This window comes from Silurus aristotelis (assembly GCF_946808225.1).
Source record: "Silurus aristotelis genome assembly, chromosome: 20".
Classification (NCBI taxonomy): Eukaryota; Metazoa; Chordata; class Actinopteri; order Siluriformes; family Siluridae; genus Silurus; species Silurus aristotelis.
In genome coordinates, this window is record NC_139593.1 from 9669978 (window position 1) to 9689184 (window position 19207).

Sequence of the window (19207 nt, forward strand, 5' to 3'; positions counted from 1 at the left end):
ATAAATAAATAAATAAATAAAAGGGGTTGAACACTTCAATTCGCTCCCATGAGCAATTTGGACAGTGTTCTCCCACCCTGCAGCTGCTCCCTCTTTCTTCTTCAGTATGTACTGTTTCTCTCACTCACACTCACTCACACACACACACACACACACACACACACACAAAGTCTGACATCAGGATTGGAAAGAAAGGAGGAAAAGAAAATGAAGGAGGGATGACCTGACTCCCCTTTCCGTTTACAAACACAGACACTGTCAGTGTGTTTAACTCTGTTACAACCCTTGAAAACACACACAGCTCTCTTTTCAAATCTAATCAAGCGCTGTGCACCACCTGCCGCTTAAAACCCAACTGAATTATCAGAGGAGAACAGTGTGTGTGTGTGTGTGTGTGTGTGTGTGTGTGTGTGTGTGTGTGTGTGTGTGTCGCAGTGTTTGTATATATACAATCCACCTGACTGGCATCATGCCTGACTGCCCTCTACTGGAAAGCCTGTGATGCCCTTTTACACTGATCTTAGATCAGCTCTGTTTATAATGTAAGGCAATCACAGAAATAAAACTGATCTCTACACTGTGAGTATATGATCACATGATCATCTCCACATGTGATTAAAATACGCTGAAATCTTCTGTTTCTGTTCAGACTTCAGCTTAGTGCCTCAACCGTGACATTTCTTCAGCCGTGTTTCTCCAGCATAAGCTTTAAGTTATATCGTTTTGATTGTAACACATAGATGCAGGTTACTATAGGCTTGAGTTATAGTTGAGAAGGCTTTAAATAAACGTCTGAGTTTAAAAAGTTATCATAGCCCTGCTGGTGACATTTTAATATTGTCTTAGTAAATGGACTTGGAAATGGACTTGGAAATGGACTTGAATACAGAGTCATGGTGTAAAGTGATGACCTTTGGGATATTCGCGCCTGTACGGTTTCACGAACGGATTGACCTTTTGAGATCTACAGTACAGTGGTGCTCTACAAATGGTCAATTGTGACAGCCAACTAGAAAACGGACAATGTTGAATGGCTGTTTCGTCAAACGGCGTTTAATGTTTGGGTGTGGAGGAAGGAAGGGGTATTTTTAGTAGTGTGCCACCACCCGCTCCACGACCCCAGTATATTACTTTTCTATCGTGTGAGCTTTTGGTGTATGAAAGGGCTCTCTGATTGTGCGACCAATAAGGGAAAACCCAAAAAGAGTTCCAGCTCATAAAGACGGATGGATTGGGCTTAAAAAATGCACGAGAATAACCACTGGAGATGACGCTAGCTCATGTATATTAGTTGTGGTCAGCGGCAGCGGGGCTTCAGTTTCACACAAGAGCTACTGTATATACGGGAATTCCCTTCAGAAAACCAGGCAATTTTAAGTGTTGATGTGAAAACAGTTTTGCCCCCTGGCTCTTCATGGTTAGAACAGAAGTATAGATGACTGCTTCAGTGCAAATACCCTTGTGAGGATGAGGTCACTGTGAGAGCTTTAGAGTTAATATTTTACATGGACCACATTGTGCTCAAGTCGGGAGCATGTAAAATATCTGAAACACAAAAACGTGTTACAAAATAATGAGGAAATTTATGTCTATCTATAAGGTGATGTGGTTCTCCCCAAATTTACTAAAAGAGATTTTTAGTTTATTTGATTGTCTATGGGAGCACTTACTTATGACGAATGTGTGCTGCCTAATATCATACGGCATTCAGGAAACAAGTTCCTATTATCACTAATGCTAATAGGAGCCAAAAACATTTGAATCATACACTTCCCTTTTTTCCTTTTAAAAACATGCACTACATCATATTACAAAAACAACAACAACAAACTACAGAAAGCGCAGTCTTTTCATTTGCCCTCTGGCTGAAAACGTATTAACTGTTACTAAGCTCTGGCACTGGAGCATCTGTTTATAAGTGTTAGTCAATTGTCACTTTATATAGGATAGATATTAAATAGGAACACCTGTATACCTGCTTATTTATAGTCTTCTCATCGGTCAATCAAGTCAAGTCAAGTCAAGTCAAGTTTATTTCTATAGCGCTTTTCACAACAGACATTGTCTCAAAGCAGCTTTACAGAAATCAACAGTTAAGGTGAATGGTGTGCATTTATCCCTGATGAGCAGCCGTGGCGACTGTGGCAAGGAAAAACTCCCTTAGATGTAATGAGGAAGAAACCTTGAGAGGAACCAGACTCAAAAGGGGAACATCAAGAGTTTGATCATTATGTAGCATCAGCACAATGCATAAAATCATTCAAATGCAGGTGAAGAGATTCAGGAAATGTTTTGCATAATGAAAATATGAGCAACACTGTGCTATTAGACGCTATATGGCAAAAGTACTGGGACAAATGGCTTTTTCCTGCCATGTGGATCTTTTTGGTTCTTCCCAAAACTGTTAACACAAGGGCTTGAACTTAGAGGCCCTTGGCAATTCTAGGCACAGGTGTCCAGGGGCGCCGTTAGGGGGGGTGCAGAGTATGCCAGCCATATGGGCCCAAGAGAACGCTCAATTAAAACTTTTCCAATTAGTTTTTTTTTTTTTATCGTACATACACACATTTTAAATAATAACACTGTGGTAAAATAAAATTAATTCCCTGTAAATAAAATTAAACTATATTAACTTTATTCTTAATAATATAACATTGTATATATATATATATATATATATATATATATATATATATATATATATATATATATATATATATATATATATATATATATGTGGGGGGGCCCAAAATTCTGTCTTGCATACCCCCCTGAAAACTGTTAATTGCATCCCTGCAGGTGTCCACAAACATTTGTCCATCTAGTGTATTGGATCTTTATGTGTATTAGAGAAAAAAAGGCTGAGGTAAGGATTCGGTTACGAAATGCTGATCTCAGACCTGTCCTAAGTGTTTAAGTATCGAACACTGCATTCACCTCTGACTGAAATAGCAGCGTATTGAACCTCAGAAATACGAGACGTCAGTTATCGCATTAAGTCAGAAATATCTTCAATTAAACCACTGGTCCATGTTGTGAGCAAAGGCATTTGTAGCCCTGGGGAAATTTATGTAACTTTTCGTCAGGTGATGCAGATCAGTTCTGCGATGTGACTGATGATGAAGTAATTAGCATTTGATGAAGTAATAGCTTTCTCAGATGATTGTGAAGGACATGAGGACATTATAAATCCCTGCCCCTCACTAAGGTGAAATTCCAGGACAAGTTTTCTTATGAATTTAAAGAAACAACTGAGGAAAACATTCTCAGCAATTCTGACTGGTCCTAATATTATTAATAAACGCAGATTTTAAAGGCAACATGTTAGCTAGCTATAACCTCAACCAGGCATTAGCTAGCTTTTTCTTTTTTTTACTTTAATTCTTTGGACTTGAGTCTCAAAAGATAAATTCCACAGGTTTCACTCGATTGCATCAATTACATCAAAACACATTAGCGTCTGTTCTTTGACTCTGAGCCGTCAGACCCTTCACACACATGAATGCGCACTCTGGTATCATTTTACGCAGGCTGGTACCTTGATAATTGCAACCATTTCATTGTAATGATCAACCTGTTCCTCCACACACAGGCGCTAATCATATCACTTTCACACAGCACACACGTGGGACACTTTGAGATCATTCTTCTGCCTAACCATGTGTGAGATAATCTACGCATGTTGGCCTGGAGGGACTAATAAAATGACGTCCTTGCTTGACTGTTTGATTGGGTCTCGAGTAAGGATCCAGTCCCTCACACATTCCTTTCCTCTTTCCTCTCTCCCTCTCTCCTTCACCGCATTCTCTGTCGTCGTCACTCGCTTTATTCCTCTCTCTCTCTGTCTATTTCAGTCCACATTTCTACACTTAGTTCCCTAGCAACACTCATGTGGTTCTGATATACACCATTTCCAAATAGTGAGCTTCTCCATCACTCCACTTCCTCTCCATGAGCAGGGTAGAAATGAATGTATAGTGTGTATATATATATATATATATATATATATATATATATATATATATATATATATATATATATATATACATACATACACACACACACACACACACACACACACACACACACACACACACGTATGCAAAATATAGAATGAACACCACTGTTTTATTATTATTTGTATTTTTATAACCTTTATTCAAGTCAGTGGATCTACAAGCAAAGTGGCAGCTTTGGGTTTCCCCATTTATCTTGTAAAGTGATTGTGCGATTAAAAAAAAGAAACATTTAAAGTTGGGTCGATATTTACTGATGTCAGACTGATTTCTTCTTTAGTTGGTCACTGACTAATTTCTGCCCTTCAGTTCTACCAATCTGCAAGGGTATAACATCTGTTTCCTCCAGGACATGTAAAGATATTTAACTAGTTTTTTTTAAAAGACAGAGTGTCCCATGGCAGCATGGCACACTCTATCTGCTATCACACGCTATCTGCCCTCTTCAGCATACATGAACTCTTACTAGACAATTGTGATTGGCTAGTTGATTCACAAAGGAAAAAGTATACCAACCCTTCCACTCAAACTCATGATCTCTAAGCAATAGGGCCAACATTTTATGAGTATATGAATAAATGTTTGAATTTGAGAGATTAAAAAAAAAAAATCCTCCCAGGTTTACGCACAAATATCCCAGATCTTTTTTTACACAGCAAATCATTTTTGCAATGTTCACTTTGAGATGCAGCATATGTCAATCATGATGATGGAAAGTTAAAAAGATTTTTGAAGTTTCAAAGAGAGCCTAACATCACTAAACATTTCACTGGTCGGGAACCAGTTGGACAATGGTGAAGTCAGACAATATAGATGATGAATGTTGTACAATCAAATGTACATAATTGCGATTCTGCTGCTTTTACACTTGCACACAGTCAGACATCATTCTGGCTTATAATTGAGTTGCCACCAAACATAACCTTTCAACATTCAACAAGATTCAGTACTAATCTGTTGTTAGATTCTGTTTCAAATAGAAATCTTTTGACCTTCGTATCACTGGTGGGTCATCGTTAAATATGGTTAATTATCCGAAATACAATTTTGCATTTAATTATTAAAAAAAAAAAAAATCTGAAGATTCTATAAGAAGATAAATTAAGACAATTTTGTTCCACAATTTAATTCCAGGTGATTTATACAATACTTGTGTAAAACAACACTGTTTATGGCTGTATTTAATTATAGACTCTTTTATATTAAAATTATTAAAAAAAATTTAATAATTGTAAATTAAATTGGACCACACTAATAGACACTGTAGGAATGAAGATGCTGTGAGGCAACAATAATTACAGCAGCTGTAATGAAATGATCTGAAGGACCTGTAATACCTAATTGCAGATAAGAGCTCTCTCTCTCTCTCTCTCTCTCTCTCTCTCTCTCTCTCTCTCTCTCTCTCTCTCTCGCTCTCTCGCTCTCTCGCTCTCTCACTCAACACACACATAGACACAGCTGTTTTTAAACAGATTTTAGGTTTCTGATGCAGGACACTGGCACTACTGTGTGCATGCTGGCCTTCAGTCTGCGTGTTTTAATGAACCGGTGAAGGCGTCCATCTTCACTCTCCTGACAGCAATTTGTGCACAGAGTAAGAAGCAGGACGAGCATTTTTTTTTTTGAGTGAGAGCCAGTCTGCAGAGTGCAACGACATCGTTTCCTCAGCCTTGCATGACAGTGCAGAAATACAATCACATCTAATCAAGACACTAAAGCCCTCTCCTGGTAATGAGAGCAGATCCAGAGAGTCTACATGACAGCAACAAAGGATATTTAAGTGAATTATTTATGTGAACTAGTTTACACAAACACAATTATATGTAGGCATTTTTATTTTGCATTTTATAATTAAACACCCCACTCTTGTTGAAAGATGTTCCACTAGATCTTGGAGTGTGCTTGTCAAGATCTGTGCTCGTTCAGCCACAAGGGTTTTAGTAAAGTCAAGTACTGATGTAGGATGAGGAGGCCAGGGGGGCTGACAGCATTTCAGTTCATCCCAAAGTTGGTGAATAAAGTAGAAATCTAATGCTTTTAATGTTGTTTGAAGTAATCTGACTAGTAAATGCACTAAATGGACAAAAGTATTGGGACATTTTTTCCACATGTGGATCTTCCCCAAACTGTTATCACAAAGTTGGAAGTACACAAATGTATATAATATATTTTGAGAATGATTCAAAGTTCCCTTCACTTAAACTAGAAGATCCAAACCTGTTCCAGCATGACAATGCCTCTGTGCACAAAGTCAGCTTCATGAAGATATGGTTTACATTTGTTGTTGTATTGTTGTGTGGTTTACATTTGTTGTTAATCACCTTTGGGGTGATTTTTTTCATGCTGACTGCACCCCATGTCTCCTCACCCTTCATCAGTACATGACTTTACTAATGCCATTGTAGCTAAATCTGGTGGAACATCTTCCCAGACGAGTGGCGATTTTTATAACAGTAAATGGGGACTAAATGTGGAATGAGATGTTCAAAAAGCACATACCAATTTTATGGTTAGGTGTCCACAAACCTTTGTCATACACAGAGACCACGTGATTACCCATGAACCTCTATCAGTGAACAACAAAACCAAAACTTTTTCAGTAGACAACATTCAAATTAAGGAAAATATATTACCAGGATTGACAAGATGCTTGGCACGATGGTGTATCATGCAAACGAGTGCTGACTATTTTAGGAGGTGCTTATTCAAAGCAGTGTTATACAACAGAGGAAGTTTTGGCGTTTGTGACTGTGTGAGAGTATGAAAGGCCTCCTAGGATAACTATGTGCTTGTTCCCATGTATATCCCTTACAGGTTGAAGGTAGCTTCAGATGAACGATCTGATATGAATACTTCAAAACCACTCAGTTTAAGAATCTAGATACTCTCCAAATAACTCTTCCATTTGTGACATTAACGTTTTAAAATGTTCCAGCCACTGAGGATAATATTTAAACCTAAACAATCTCACATCTGTCTCATGACCAATCAAGGCACAAAGGCACAAAGCGCCACCTCTTGTGCTAGCATTCAGCACACGTGGGTTTTATAGGAAAGAATTTACACATATTTTGACCTGCCTGGAAGGTGGGGTTAGACAGCATGCTAAATCAAGCTTAAACCATTCCAGTTTAATTATCACCTCCGTCTTCATTCTACTTGTTTTCTGCTGCTCATTAGTGCTGTTCTGTAGACCTCCTGTGCCACACAGAGACACTTCCTTTTTAAATCCCCCTGAACATTTTTTTGCTTTTCTCATTCTTGTTGTATCAACACGGTTTGTGGTATTACTGCAACGATGCACAATCATCATCATCATCATCCTCAGCTGTCTTATATAAACCATGAGTCAAAGGTTAAACAGTGCTCTTTCACTGCTAGTGTATTGGCTCCTCGTCATGTGATCAGTCAGCTGAGGATGTGAAGTTCTCCTGGACATTTTTGACTAGTTTGTATCATCATCTTGATTTATTACTCTAAAAATTGTCAATAATTAACTATTTACACACACACACACACACACACACACACACACACACACACACACGCACACACGCACACACGCACACACACACGTGCACACACACACGCGCACCCCTTTCCTATTTCTGGTTTTGAACTGTTTATGAGCTACACAAAACAGCACAGCCTTAAACATGTATATTAGCATGCCGACCCACACAAACACACGCACACACACAAGAGCAGGTGGTTGCTTTAAGTGATACCAGAGACAATTCAACACACAATACACACCATGGAAGAGAGACAGAGAGAAGAGAGTGCTGCAGTGTGTGTGTGTGTGTGTGTGTGTGTGTGTGTGTGTGTGTGTGTGTGTGTACAGCAGCTCTAAAACGTGTCTTTCTGTGAAAATTTAAGCAGCAGCAGGCTTCACCCCTCTGCACACTGAGCAGCTGGGAATGCCGCTCTTCCCCCCTGAAGTCCCGTGGCACACTGTCGTACTCCAGTTGGTCCGTGACCTTTGACCCTGGCAGGCAGCTGGCTGAAGATTGTTTACTACAGAACAGAAGACGGCTTTGTGTTGTGAGGAGCTACAATTAGCAGCAGTTGTGTCAGTAGATCAGTACTGTAATAATAATGATGAATGTGTGACCATCATTACCACCAGGTGACTAGAATGATGGACAGATAAATGTGTTGGAGCCACAGTGTGTTGTAAACAATCTTACTAAAGGAGGTGTGGCATCTGTCCCTGTCAGTCTGACAGAAAAGGGGCATGTGTGCCTATGTAAGCCCGTAAAGGAAGCATGGTTTGTGTTTAAAGGTCCCAGTAAAGGAGGCATAACCTCTGACAGGCCCAGTAAAAGAGATATGGCCTTTGTAGCAGGCAAATGCAATGAAAAAGGCTTTCCCAATGAATAAGGTGTGGCCTCCATGTCAGGCAATTACAATGAATAAGGTGTGGCCTCCGTGTCAGGCAATTACAACGAAAAAGGTGTGGCCTCTGCCTCTGGCAGCCCCAATGCAGGAGGTGTGGCCTCTGTGAACCCCAGTGAAGAAGGTATGGGCTCTGCCAAGCCCAGGGAAGGAGATGTGGCCTCTTTGTCAGGCTCTCAACACAACTGAACCACACTCTACTACATCAGAATAGCACTATAGTGAACTATTCGATTATTTACATGTACCTTGCGTACATTAGGATGTATAAAAACTGTTTAAGCATGCACACACTAGTGTTAGTGTCCTGCAACAGAAGGACCAATACACACCCCGAATGTTTTCTTCACAACAATTGGTACATGCTGGTGTAAAACCTGAACTACACTACTGAGTGTGTGAACAACACATTTAACTGTGAACAACACATTTAACAATAGGATATTGTCAGCATGGTCACTAGTCTACAGCATGTAGTGCAATGCCGAGAGACAAGCCAACATTTCACAATCTCTGGATCTCTGCAGTAAAAATTTCAGCACACTCTATTTTACTGTACTCTCAGGGGGTCTGCAGAACCCCACATGTTTTCAGTTAAACGGCATCCTCAAAAACCCTGGCTCTTTCCATCAGACCTCTATTTGCGATCCCTGGTCAGACCTCTTCTGCTTTGTAATCTATAAAAACATGTGCTGCATTCAGTTACCAAGCGTCCATGTTCACCAGCATCACGCTTCAGGAGATTCTGTGCTAATTACTCATCGCCTTTTAGTCACATCCTCTGAAGGATTTCACAGCCTGAGCTGGATCTCCGAGCTATTCTCGGGTAGTGAAGCAGAAAAACTCCAATTAGTCTCACTGCAAGACTTCTAGTAGATTTAGTATTTACAGCAGAGTTAAATGACCAAACGGTTTATCCAAAAGTCGGCACACTTTCCAAAATACATCTTAATCATTATTAATTAATGTTATGAACAGAAAGAACTGCACCAACTGTGATTAACACTGCTGATAGACACATTAATTATTGATTACTTAATCTACCACTAAGCTGCATCAATGATGGCTGATTGATCTCAAGCTCCGCCCATGCTTGGTTACTGTTGCTATGCAGATCAAACTTTTGTCAAGCTCAAATAATTTCAACTACCACAAGACAAAACATTATTTTTTTCGACGCATAAACAGCTAATCACAAGGTCCACTTTAGGCATTTCAAAGCATTTTTTGAACAAACAAAATATATGTACAACAAACAAATAAAAATGATTGAGTTCCTCAGTATGGCCAAAAATCAAACGTGATTTAGAGCTGAAATGATATGTTTCCTTCTACCAAACATTATATTCAAATTAAAGATGCCATGGTTCCTCTTATTTATGATTCCCTAATATTTTAAATGAAATAAACAGAAAACATGACTTCGTAATTTGCATAACTATTGCAGTTACAAATTTAAAGTTTTAATACAGTGAAACTTACAGTACAATGAAAAATACATTAATTTATTAAAAAGTAGAGTTCAGTGATCTCTAATGAGAGACATGAAGCTGGTCCTTATTTTCCTTTGAAAGTTTTTTCAAAGGGCACTGTTTTCTCTTTTTTTCCCCTTTTCTCATAAATGGCATGGCAGGGAAAAATTGAAGCTCACCAACTTTGACCAACCTTGGCCTACAAGCTCTAGTTTGGGCATCTCTAGTTTATTAATACATACAGCAGAGCAAACAGATGTCTTTAGATACCTGCAAATCACAGTTTTATTTAAATGCTTGTACAACAATATTACTGTATCCATAATGTTTTATAAAAAAAGTAATCTTAATAAACCAACTAAAAATGTGTAGCTGTTTAACAAAGAATGCATGATTGTTGTTACAGTGACGTCTGTAAGGAGACGTTTATTGGAACGTAATTAATATAAACAGTCTGCTACAATGGCTTAGATGCTGCAATTGCCATGAACAGTTTTGTGTTTAAGTGTCCATAAGTGAACAGTTGATAACATCAATAATGATGAAAGTATAATGAATGGACATTCTGTGTCACCCAGATGACCGGTTCTCTTTTAAGTCTGGTTCCTCTCAAGGTTTCCTCCTTAGACCATTTCAGGGAGTTTTTTCCTTGCTACTGTTGCCAATGGCATGCTCAATAGGGATAAACTTCTAGGAAATAAGTTATGACACTAAAATGTACATTCTATTTAATTATATAAAGCTGCAATGTCCATTATTTAAAGTGCACTACAAATAAACTGAATTAAATTATTTAATATCCAGTGCAAGCATTTTTTTTTTTTAACAGTCAGTACATTTTCCTAATGGAGGAATTTCCAGTTTGCATGTAACAAGACCTTCCTTATCCCTTGTTTCATCAGTTTCAAGAGACTAAACAGGACAGGCTGGTCAACTTTTTATACTGGCTGTAACTGTGGCTTTTTCAACTGCTCAGCATCAAATGTACAGCTTGCATTTTTTGACTACATAAAAAATTATTGTTCTCGACAAAAACTGCTGTGGTATAAAGAGGCATAAAACGCTGAAGTGTGCTTGGAAAAGAATCAACCAGCATGTGGTAACCGTAACTCCACATCACATTAAGCTGCTTAATGCTACCCTGTCATTGACTTGTAACTGATGTTTCATTTTCAGGCTCAAACAAAGTGGATTAATATTCCCCAAATGCCCCCCCCACCCCACCGCCCCACCAAACCGAATATCCATTAATTAACTCATTCATTACAAAGAATTTGGATAAGAAGTGAGCATCACATTTGCATTTGACTATGTTCCTTGTTCTAGGAAGTCTGTCAACACACACACACACACACACACACACACACACACACACACACACACACACACACACACACACACACACAAAATAACAGAGTATAAACACAGACGCCTACCTTTGGATGTTCCCTCTGTGTTCAGGTTAAAATCCAATGAGGTTTGGAGAAACCTGGGAAAGGAAGGACAGAGAGAAGAAACAAGTCATATTCAGAGTGGAGCTAAAACAAATTAGCTGTAAGTGGTGCGAGGGGCTGCACATCCAACTGCTTTTAGTTCATATAAATTCAGCCAGAAATGCTGTCTAAGCACACACACACACACACACACACACACACACACACACACACACACACACAAATGTGAGCTATAGCAGCTGCGTGGCTGAGTGCATGTGTCTCCTACATATTAACACCCCTCAACACACACACACACACACACACACACACACACACACACACACACACACACACACACACACACATATATATATATATGTATATATAAAATTAAGTATTTCTACATTCACACTTTATTTATTTATTTTGCTCAATATATTTGTTTTTCTTACACTCAAAATTACACTTAGTCAAGCACAGCCAAGCCAATTAGAAGCTTGAAAATCACCTACACATTCATCATGGAACAAAGAACAGACTGTATGAGCGTGTGTGTGTGTGTGTGTGTGTGTGTGTGTGTGTGGGCGCGTGTGTGAGAAACCAAAAAAAAAAAGGCACCCTAACCCTCAGATCGCAGCTGCGCGCTGGACCGCAACTGCGCAAGCCGTCTGTCTGCGTAGCAGCCGAGCCCTGAGTGTGTGTGTGTGTGTGTGTGTGTGTGTGTGTGTGTGTGTGTGTGTCTTGCATGACAAAGAGACGTCTCACCAAATTGCCCACCATGTGCTCTTTTGTAAACTCACGTGTTGAGTCCAAAATTAGCATCACAGAATGACTAAACCCAGCCGAAGTCTGAGTTTACTGAGTAAACTGTTTATATGTGTAGGTTTTTGCCAGTGAGTCAGGAGGAAGTAAATCCTAAATCAATAAAATGGAATGTAATTGTAAATATGTGTGACAAATAAAGGCTTCTTTTACATTTTAAAACAAAAAAACTGATGTTTCAGGAAATCTGAAAAGTTGGTAAGAAATAAGTTCAAAATTAGTGGTCGAAAAATAAACAGCAACTATATTATATTGTAGAAAATATAATTCAGATCTTTTAGGTAAAGAAAATACTCACTACAGAATATCCCATAGTCCCTCAAACTATAGATTATACATATCTTGTTTTAGAAATATAAAGCCATTATTCTCACTCTGTCTCGAATAATGGGAAAGTGTCCTCAATAAAAAGAAGTACTCTATATTTTTTTTTTTTAACATAATCTCAATCACCTTTATCTGTACTCTTATGAACAACTACCACAGACACAAATAACATATGTCGGAACTGAGAAAAGAACAACACTGGAATTCTGTGAAAAACTCACTTAGAATAAGTCATATATGGTTCTTTCCCAAATTGTTACCACAAAGTCTTTAGATGTGGTAGCGTTAAATTTTCCCTTTACTTGAATAAGGAGACCCAAACCTCTTCCAGATTGACAAAAACAGCTCCAAGAAGATAAGCTTTAAATGGGTTGCAATGAAAGATCAGCTCGGACTTCAACCTTACTGAAAATATTTGGGATTAACTGGAACTCCTCACCCTACATCAGTACACCTGACTTTTAGGTTTTCTCAAAATGGTTTTAAAAATGAATTTATATTATTTATTATTTAGCAAGGAATGAGTGAAGACACAGTTTTGTGGATTCTAGTGTTTCTTGAATGCCATAAAACCTTGGAGAAGGTGTTCCACAGCTGTAGAAAGCAGGAATCCTTTCTCTCTCATGTGTCTCATTCAAAAAAATGTTGTTGTTTTTTTTATACTGTATTGGTTGCAAACATAGATTTAGTTGGCACCTGCCTGTAAACTTATTATATAATTATTAAAAAAAAATTCAGTGGTTATCACACATATGTTTAAGATGCATTAAATGAAAAGAGTTATTCCTTTAATAATGGCCTGCTAAAATGTAGATTCTATATCTAAAGGCACACAGACAAAAATGATTGATAACTACAACAATATGTGTGTTATATCGATCCTGATATAACAGACATCCCCCCCCGTTTATCCAAATTGTATTAGCCAGAACCCCTTTGGTGCCTGAAGTTTGGCGTCTTCCATTTTTGCCTATGATGTTAATTAGGCTAAAAAGTAATGTAAGTCTATATTTAACAGTTTAAATGATATTTAATGATCACACAGTCACTTTGGGTTGCGATGCCATCTGTCGCATAGGTCTCGTTTTAAGAGAAAGACGCCCCTGCCGTCGGGGTGAACGATTAGCCTTAATTATGTTCCAAGAGAGTGATTCCGCTTCAAGATGGAGCTGTGATGGTGTCTCTCTGCAACATCATTTTGCCTATTTTGTCATGTTAGTTACTGCCAGACTGTAGCTGAAGTTTTTCATGCTGTTCCTACTGGGTTTCCCCCAGAATGCACTGTATCACGCATCCTTCCTAAATTCCAAAAGCAGGAGTCAGGCATTAGTTTTTCCTTATTAATTTGCACAGGAAGTGAGCAAATTACATGAATCAATAAGTACTAACAAAGAATGTTTGCACATTTTCAGTGACAAATGAATAAACTTACATTCCATCCAAAATAAAACTCATACATTGGTGATTCCCACACAATCACTAATTAAGATTTAATGTAGTATTTCAAAACTCTGTAGTCAGAGTATAAAGTATTTAATATACAGCAGTCAGAGTTTAGAGTATTATCTTGTATGTAATATAATGTAAAATGTTATGTATTATTTTAATCCATGCCCTGTCTACAGCATATTATAGTATTTTATGCATTCACTGATGTACCACAATCTATATTGTGATTATATTGCCACACACTGAGCATTGCAATTTGTTCATAATAAAAAGCAAAGATTTACAGATTTGTCAAAAATGTGACTAGCAATTGATTCCTTTGGTAAAAATTAGGGAGATACGTACAGAGCAACATGAAGGTGTATAAAACACATGCACGCTGTGAATTGTGAGGTTCAGGGAACTCATTCTCTAACCCTGTAAACCACATGAAAGTTCCACAAACCACATGAACCCTATACACACATACAGACACACTGTACTTTCTGTACTCTGTTGCCAAGATTTTGCCAGGTGTGTCCGTCCACAGTCTCGCTTCCTGCCCAGGGCACGGCTGCGGCAGAAGATAAAGACGTATGCAGGAAGTAAGGGTGTGTGGGGAATCGGAAGAGGAGGTGATGTCAGAGGCAAAATTGAGACACTAAGACAGCTAACCAAAGGAGGAGCTGACTTGGCATTGATCAGCGTGATTGTATCAGGGATAGAAAGAGAAAGAGAGAGAGAGAGAGAGAGAGAGAGAGAGAGAGAGAGAGAGAGAGAGGAAAGAGATCCTAAAAGAGCAAGGTTGATTTTTCTCTCATTAGCATCAGCTGCTGCTCAATGTCAATCTGCTAGCTGCTTTGCATTGATTTCTGCATTACACAGCTCTGAGAGAGGATACACACTACAGTGAGTCAGCACAAACCGCAACAGCAATGCTAACCGCTTTATGCCATCGGCCATGTGCATCTAACGTATAACAAGCAATAACTGTTTAGACAAACTCTGTATTTAGGTTCCTGTGTGTGTTGATTATATTTATCCTGCATCTCAAAAAACATGCGATTCGTATACAAGACTTTAAATAGAACATGTGACTATCGTTGTTGAAGGACATATATGGTACAGGAAATCAATGCAGATCATTGAGGTGAAAGTTGGAAAACGCATTAGTATTGAACAGAAGCCACTTTTCTGAGTAATACGTATAAACCAGACACATGCTAGACACCTCTATAAGTCTGAGCTGTCAGCATTGATACTATTTAGTAAAGTGTTTAGTTTGATAAAACACTGGTTTTAAAACAGTACAAATATGAAATCATATATTTTTTTTAAATGTCAAAAAAAATTCTGATTAAAAAGCTGTGTTTTATGTATATGACTTTTTTTTTTTTTTTTTACCTCTAGAGGTCACATGACCAATTTTACACAAACAAGTCACATTAAGTATCAGCTGTATATATCACAACTATATCCAAAACCCCCAAAAATATTATAACATGCACAATCACATTACCTGCCATATAGTAATCATAAGAGGCATAAGAGCTGTTAAACAAGTAACATATGACTTTCTAGCAAGGCAGCAAAAAAAGATCATATTAACTAGTAGGAAATATGTTCAATGGACAAGTAAAAACTCAAATTATTATGTGTTTAAACATAATGCACTACACAGATACAAGTAACTACAATACTGCAACTATAACGAACTAAACTATCAAATCCTACGACCTGCTGCACAACAAACATCTCCACGTGGTAGAACTATTTTATTAGGTAGGTTATTCAGATGATGATATATGATGTTTCATGAACACAGAGGTAATTGAACGCAGACAAAAGTGAGCATAACAAAGTTAAAAAGAAAGCAGACACCTAACTTTACCTCTCAATACAAACTCAGCTCAGAATTACATATCGCGAGTGAATTAAAACCATAACCAGAATTTTTAAAAAATCATCTTTTCACATGTGATGCAAGACCAACATACAGAAGACTGTAATCATCATATACACTTTTCATTCCTGCAGTCTAAATTAATGCACTTACATACCGCAGCTAAGTAGCTCATTATACGCCATTACTTACACTTTTTAAACCATAGGACCAAATAAAATCACAGGAATGTATGATTAGTTCATCCTGTTATATATTTATATCATCCCAGGTTAAAACCAGGTCAGCAATTTGCCTCAAAATCTTATTTAATCCTCTTTTTTTTAATCGAGCAAAACACTAGAAAGCACATAGTTCAAGTAGCCACACATGGGCATGTACACACTCTCTACAAAGACGCTCATGTCAATTTCTCCATGTCAAGCTCTGTTACGCTCTGCATTCAATTAAACAGCGTGAACACAAATCCAGTGTGAGCTTCAGGCTTCTCTGTGGCCCTAGTCTGGTCACACATACACACACACACACACACACACACACACACACACACACACACACACACACACACACACGCTGGAAATTACAGTGAGTCATGCATGCACAAGGAATTTTCCCACGGTGACGCCAAATATGTAGAACTGCCCCCTCTTTCTCTTTCGCTGCCACCCTCTCTCTTTCCATGCATTTATGTCAATCTCTCTCCATCTTCTTTTCTCCCCCATGGTGCAGTATTATAAATCAAATAACCGTAATAAGATTTATTAGTGAATATATGCAGCGAAATGCACTATTACTATTCTGTGTAATCAAAGGCAAGCTGCTGTGCCTAGATGACAGAAGCTCGTTGAGGAAAACGCAATGTTTTTACGGTACCGCGTTAAGCTAAAAGTGGGTGATATGGCCAAAATGTTATAGCATGGTATATTTAAACTATTTAATACAATATGTTACAGAAGATCCCACAAGTGGAAGTTTATAAATTGATCAGTCTCTTTTTGCACCATATGACACTCTTCGCTGTCTATTTTCTCTAAACTGCTCTTTCAAAACGTAAACTGTTCGGTAGCTAGATTAATAGCTAGTTGCGAAAAAATTATTAAATGTTCCAGGACTGATAACATAATAAACTATGACAATGTAAATGAAGGAGAAGGGAGCAGGGCTTCATTTAATGTCTGAGAATTCGAACACCTGCACAAATCGAAAGAATCAATTAATACTAAATGAATGTCTAATGATGTGTTCCTGAATAAAATGTCTAAAAGTAGGTGGGTAATATCAAATATTCATAATAAGCATTGTTGTATTGCGTGACAATATGCCGTAGAAACAATACTATTATGTTGCACAATCCTATGCTCCTGTCTAAGTGGAAGTAATGTGTATTTTACATTCAGTGATGCTCAACAACAGGGAAACCCCTGAACAATTGAGAACTGCCACTTCTGCATAGTTTCTATCTGCAACAATATTATACTGCTATTGAACAGTTGAATGAATACAATGAACTAAAAACCTCCTTCCACTGTAGCCATTGTGTATAATGACTCCATGATCATGGATCTGTCTTTAGCCATACAGAGCCAACGTGTGCCAGCACTGAGCCTGATCCATGCGCAGTTCTTAAGAGTTTTAGTCTGGCACCAGGGTGTGTAATTTAGAGTAACACCACGATGAAGCAGCCTCTGCTTTGGTCCACAGATTAACAGATGTGTGAGTGAGGAGGTCTCGTCACTTATGAGTGTGTGTTCGTCTCTTCTTCCCAGTTAATGACACACCTCTGTGATCACCAAACACACAGCGAATGGAACCAAACTTCGCTTTTATGGCTATGATGTGGACTGTGACCGAGCGTGACTCATGACCTGGTTCAGCTGCCCTGTACAAAGCTCATTTTATAGAATCAGCTCAAAGCTTGGTGTGTGTGTGTGTGTGTGTGTGTGTGTGTGTGTGTGTGTGTGTGTGTGTGTGTGTGTGTGTGTGGTAGCAGGACAAAACGTTATCAGAAAACAGGCCACTGCAAGGATTTCTGGGACAGCGCTGGTAAAGTAACCCCGTTCTAAAGTTTCTGGCATAACAGGTCTCAGATCAGCATTCAAGAACTGCTTATTGCTGCTTATGCTCAGTGCATTGTGAAGTCACGTGGGTAGTGACGGAAAAGTCAACATTAAAGCAGAGAGACCTTCAACCAGCTACAGTCATGTGGCCCATGTGTGGAGAACTCAACGCCTTGCCCCAAGACTCACCACACATACACACATTTCTTCCTCAATCATTATGGTGCCCTAATAATAATTTCCTTAGTATCTTGTGGTTTGTAGTAATCACTGTACTATAATTGTAAACATTTCTTGAAAATATTTTACTGTATTATATTTCATTTAAACTATTTTGGATTTTATTAGATAATAGCTAGACACTTCTTTAGCAGAAACCAGTTTGGATATTGTTGACCGAACATTTTTTGATGTATTACTTGCACATGCTGACATGATTTCCTTGAGAACACTTTTGCTTTATTTTTTTGGTTGCATTTATCGATTTTTATACTTTTCCTATGCGCAGGGCAAGAAATCACAAACATTACGATTCCATTTCTTTATATTTCGTTATTATGCAGGTCTGGCTTTTTCATTCCCGTTGACTCAAATATTACATTTACACTGGCTGGGACATTGCCTAGAGCTTCATCTTCATGGCACTTTTCATCTTCAATACAGAAACATCTGTAATGGTCATATTATTATACACACACAATATAAGCGTTAGCACTACACACAAACTAATTACATTTACGAGCAAACGAAATACAATAAATGTATTTCGTTTATTGCATACAATAAACAAAATATGTTTACTGTATGCAAAGTTGTTTCTTTAAACTCAATTTACACTGAACATTTATTTATTAACTGGTGCTGGTTCTAACACTTCTAACACAGGCTTTTAACTTCTATTCAATGCTGATTTGCCTCGTGTGTAGCACAAGCAGAGCGAAAAAGAAAAAAGATTTCAAAGACACAACACCAGCTGTGCTAATGACAGCCAAAGAATTTTATAACTGTTGTGTTTTGTCGAGGACACGAACATAACGTGCAAGTCTTGATCACCTCGGAGAAATTGCTGGCTCATTTTGCCTCCGAATAGTAAGTGTGAAAATGAACAAAAAAACATCTATGTATCCTCAACTGACAATCATTAAGTGGACAATTTCTGTAGGTTGAAGAAGAGGACTAGAACATCTGTCTTCCAAAGTACATTAAAATATGAGGACATTTACACACACTTTGTACTTTTACAACAGGTGTGGACAACATCACTAACATTTCTTTTTACAGATATTCACAGAGATTCACATGGGGGACCAGAGTTGTGCTGATGTTCTGTCGTGACAAAATATCATAA

General features: G+C 38.1%; 1 protein-coding gene across 4 annotated transcripts in view; it reads right to left on the bottom strand.

Moving 5' to 3' along the window:
* raph1b (Ras association (RalGDS/AF-6) and pleckstrin homology domains 1b) overlaps positions 1-19207 on the bottom strand; it is a 59088-nt gene that overhangs the window by 29299 nt on the left and 10582 nt on the right. For all 4 annotated transcript variants that reach the window (XM_083522909.1, XM_083522910.1, XM_083522908.1 and 1 more), the window contains exon 2: positions 11323-11375. The gene's annotated coding sequence lies outside the window, so the exon portion shown is untranslated. The remainder of the gene's footprint in view (positions 1-11322; positions 11376-19207) is intronic.